Consider the following 4,997-nt stretch of genomic DNA (forward strand, 5'->3'; position numbering starts at 1 on the left):
GGAAGGAGGGAAGGAAGAAAGGAAGGAAGGAGGGAGGGAGGGAGGGAGGGAGGGAGGGAGGGACATAGGGTCAAATGAGGAAATGAGTGAATGAATACAAAACCAAACTCCAGGAATTCCCTCTGCTGGGCCTTTTAGCCTTTCCAGATAGGACTCTGGGTAGGAAGGGACCTCTGACATCATCCACTCCAACTCCCACCTTCAGAACTGCCCTAACTGAACCCCTCCATGGGTCAGAACCTATAACTGTCCCCCGCTCCTCTCACACACACACACCCCTACCATCCCAGCCTCCACTTACATGCCTCCAAGATTGAAGGGCTCACTCCATCTAAGGCTGACTGAACAATTAAAGAGCTCTAATAGCCACAAGGGTCTTGCCATTACCCCATGACCATGGCTCTGGGTCACCCAGAACAAGGCTGCTCCCCTGGCCTGCGACAGAAGGCGGACAGATGGGAGCCCATGTCCTGTCCTCTGCCCCATCCACACTCGTTTCTTCTCATTTTCTCCAGCCGTGAACAGAGCTCCCAACCGTTCACTCACACACCTGCGCGTCCCTCTGTTCCTGCTGTTCCCTCTGTCCAGATGCCCTCTGAGAGCTCTACGTCCCAACCCTGCCCCCCACCCAGGCCTGGCTCAAATGGCACCACCTCCAGGAAGTCTTCTGTGCCCCTCCTAAGTGGGACTTCCATCCGCCTCCTCAGTCCCCCTGCCCCCCCCCCCGCTTCCCCCCAACACACTTCACAGCCCTTCGTTTCTCTCTCACACTGTTTTTTCCCTTAAATTGGGCTGATTTGTGCTAATTTCCCCTTCTTGACCTTGAACGGTTGGCTGCAGGGATGGAGTTGATTCATCAGAGTATCCTGCCTGCGCTCCCATCAAACACACAGGGTCTTGAACATAGCGGATGCTCAGTAAGTGTCCCGAGAATGAATGAAGGAGTAATTGAAGGGGAAAGAGTGAGTGAGTGGAAGCAAATACGTGTGTACATGAATGATCAAATGAATGAATGAATCATCTTCTCCTGTTCTCCAAGCTGAAGACTCCAGTTCCTTCTGGGGGCCCCTTGGCCTCGGCATGGCAGAATACAGGAAGTTGTGGGATAAATGGGAAGGCGGACAGGAGGGAGGAACAATGGAGGGAGGTAGTGATACCAGCAAGACAGGAAGTGGAGGTGACAACATCGCTCCAAGGCCAGGCCCCCCTCAGAACCACAGCCCTTTACAGAGAAGCTGGGCAAGGAAAGCAGTGGGTGGAGATGGGGAGGTGGGGGTGCCAACAAGCCCCGGAGGCCAGACGCGGGATGCATGAGCAGACTACTGGACCTGCCCAGCCAATCCTAAACTCCATCCTGCCTAGCAGGCTCCAACATGACCTGCCTGCTCCTCTCTCACCACCTGCATCTGCCGGCGCCAGAACCAACTCCTGGGCCCAGCTGCTGCGGGTGAGGACCCAGCCCCACCTCCTGGACTGGCCCTTGCAGGGAGGTTGCCCTCACAACAAGGGCTAGTGCTCCCCCACCCACCCCATGTCCCAGTGAGTCACATTGGCTGCACCCTCTGGACTCTGAGGCTTGGGTCCACAGGCCCTGACCCGGTGCCAGCCTCCCCCAGCCTACTGAGAGGCGGGCCCATCTCAGCTCAAACCCCAGGATGCTTCATGCCTCAGCGTGCCTGAGCAAGAGGGCACCAGGCACCAGGTGGCTTGTCTGGCGCCCAGTCCGGGGTAGAGGCAGCTTTGCCTAAAGAGAGTGCTGGGACTCTCTTTAGGAGCAGGAGGGTCCCAGAGAGTGCGGTCCTTCGCAAGGCAGGGAGGCAGGGAGGCAGGGGAGGGACTGCGGGAGGCCCCCGGTCTTACCCAAGAGGTGCGACCCTGTAGACCCAACAGCTTGCAGGGCGGAGGCCGGGGGAGCCTGCGGGGAACGTTCGGAGAAGCAGCTCCGCGGGGAGACGCTCAGAACCGGGCATGGAGGTGCCAGAGCAGAGCCTGATTGGGGGAGGCTGCGCGAGGCGCCGGAAGCGGCCTGGCGAGCTCCTGATGACTCTGGTCCCCTCCCTTCCCCCCGCACGGGTGGGGCGGCCCGGGCTGCCCGCGCGGCCGCGATCGCAGAGGGCCAGGGCACCCGGCCCGGTGGCGCCAGACACCCCGCCCCGCCAGGCGTCAATGCCGGGGCGCCGGGCAGAGCCGGAACCACGGGCGCCGGACCTGGCAGGGTCCACGTGGAGCAGGCCAGGCGCCAGTGCGCCAAAGCCGCCTGCCTGTTATTGCTAAACCAGCTCCTTACGGTCTGGACAAGTAATCCCTGCTATTCGTTCGCACCTTTATGGAGCATCTACTGCGTGCCAAACTCTCAGCCGGGGGCTGAGACGAGCCTCTGAGCCGCACACACCGTCTTGCCCTAATGGATATTCAGAGAAAAAAATTACAACGGACGGCTCAGAACAGAACAAAGAAAATGAATACCCTCCATGGTCTCTTTCCTCAGAGAGAATCACTGTTAATATTTTAAGGTATGTGCTTCCAACTAGACTAGAGCTGAAAGATGCAGAAAGTTAGCAGACATGCTAACTGGGGAGATAGAGGCAACCCTCCTCCCCCACCGTGTGTGTCTACATATGGTATGTTGTATAATGTAATATGATATGATATGAAATACATGATATGATCATAGGCATAAGGAGCTGCCTAGAAAAATCGCCATCAGTATTCATGTTGCAGAAACCCACTCATCTGGACCTGACCGAGGATGATGGTGGTCCCTGAAAGACTTTTGGATGGTGGATCTTGGATCTTGGATCTTGAATCTTGGATCTTGGATCTTGGGGGGAGGAGCTTGGCAGGAGGACTGCATTCCACACCAGGATGGGAGGGGCAGAGGATCAGCCATTGCAGATACCTCCCAGAGGCTGGTCCTTGAACTCCTGCCCCAGCCCTCTCCCGAGAAAAGAACAGTCCGCAGACATAGAGCTGCCAAGCTGCCCACCTGGGGCCCAAGCCACCCTCCTGACTGTGTAACAAGCCGGGGCACTTTCCCTTGTTACTTTGCTCTGGCTATGCTCTCAGAGCACCCTAAGGGTCCAAGAGCGTCAGGGCCAGAATGACGGGCATCCCACGCATGGGGCCTGGCAGCGGCATGGACGAGTGGGCCTATCTCTGGCACAGCTAGCAACGTTAATGCAGGAGCCTCAGCTCAACAGAGGCTCCCGCTGTCACCAACAGCAAATGACATCCGAGATTGCTTTCTGAGTGCAATGAGACACATCTGGGGACACCCAGAAAACAGGCAGGGCAGTGGACTTCACAGGGGAATTCCCACACTGGCAGGATGGCTCTAGGCTGGCATAAGCCACGATTTGATTTTAATGTGGTAGTCTTTATAATCAAATGGTGAGTGCTGGAGATATTCAAGTTATCTAAAAACAACTGACCAGGGGCACCTGGCTGGCGCAGTCGGTAGAGCATGCGACTCTTGGTCTCAGGGTTGTGAGTTCAAGCCCCACATTGGGTATAGAGATTACTTAAAAATAAAGTCTTTTAAAAAATAATAACAATGATAAATAAAAAATTAAAAAATAAAAACAAGTGACCATATTGGATATACTGTTTTGTAATCTGCTTTTTTTTCTCTCGACAATTATCATAAATATCTTTCCATAGTTTTTGTTGCGACATAGTATTTATCTTTATGGGTCTACTTGAATTTATTTATTTTTGCCTTATAGCTTTATTGAAATATTATTACATGCAATGGACTGCACATATTTAAAGTATATAATTTGGTAAGTTTTGACATACATATTATATATAAATATATATATACATATATATCCGTGAAAGCATCGCAGTCGAGGTAATGAACATATCATCACCCCCAAAACTTCCTATGGCCCTTTGTCATCTCTTCCTTCTGCCCCACACTGCCCCTCCCCCACATCCCCAGGCAAACAATAGTCTGCCTCTGTCACTCTTGATTAGTTTGCGTTTCTAGAATGCTACACAAGTGGAATCACACAGTATGCATTCTTTTTTGTCCGGCTCCATTCACTCAGCATAGTTATTTTGCAATTCATATGTATGTTGCACACGGCAATAATTTGTCCCCTTCTATTGCTGAGTAGAGTGCCATTTTATGGTTATAGCACGATTTGGTTACTCATTCACTTATTGACAGATTTTGGATTGTTTCTAGTTGCTGGCTAGTATACAAATAAAGCCAGTATGAAAGTTCATGTTCAAATCCACATGTGGACATAGACTGTCATTTTTCTCAGGTACATATCTAGGAGTTGAATGGCCAAGTCATACAATAGATGTATGTTTAACGTTTTTTAAGGTGCCAACGTTTTTCCACCCTGGTGGTATTGGCCCACATTCCCACCAGCAGCCTCTGAGAGTTCCAGTTCCTCCACACTTTCACAGCACTCGTTCAGTCAGTTTAATCTGAATCATTTCAGTGGATTCAGAGTGCTTTATCATTGTGGGTTTCATTTATACTTTCCTGTCCACTAATGTTGTTAAGCATCTTTTTGTATGCTGACTTACCATGATCTTTGTTTCTTCTTTGGTACAATGTCTAGTCAAATCTTTCCCCAATTAAAAAAAAACTGGATTGATTGTCTTATTATTGAATCATAAGAGTTTTTTGTATATCCAAAAGAATTGAAAACAGATTCTCCAAGAGATATTTATACAGCCTGTGTCCATAGCAGCACTATTCACAATAGGCAAAAGGTAGAAGCAACCCAAATGTCCGTCGACTGATGAATGAATAAGTAAAATGTGGTACATGCATACAATGAACTATATTCAGCCTTAAAAAGGAAGGGAATTCTGACACATGCTAGAACATGGATGAACCTCGAGGACATTATGCTAAGTGCAATAAGTCAATCACGAAAGACAATACTGTACGATTCCACTATATGAGTTTCCTAGAGTAGTCAAATTCATAGAGATAGAAAGTAGAATGGTGGTTGCCAGGGGCTGGGGTGGAA

The 4,997-nt window shown here is 50.7% G+C and overlaps 1 protein-coding gene across 1 annotated transcript in view; it reads right to left on the minus strand.

Annotated features, from left to right (window-relative positions):
- The window catches only part of ACOT11 (acyl-CoA thioesterase 11), a 52,543-nt gene extending 49,034 nt beyond the window's left edge, over positions 1-3,509 (minus strand). Inside the window, exon 1 of the mRNA XM_073896696.1 lies at positions 1,861-3,509. The gene's annotated coding sequence lies outside the window, so the exon portion shown is untranslated. The remainder of the gene's footprint in view (positions 1-1,860) is intronic.
- Positions 3,510-4,997: the final 1,488 nt, after the last annotated feature.

Source organism: Callorhinus ursinus, unplaced genomic scaffold (assembly GCF_003265705.2).
Source record: "Callorhinus ursinus isolate GAN/ISIS: 27379988/994484 unplaced genomic scaffold, GSC_fseal_2.0 scaffold9, whole genome shotgun sequence".
NCBI classification, from domain to species: Eukaryota; Metazoa; Chordata; class Mammalia; order Carnivora; family Otariidae; genus Callorhinus; species Callorhinus ursinus.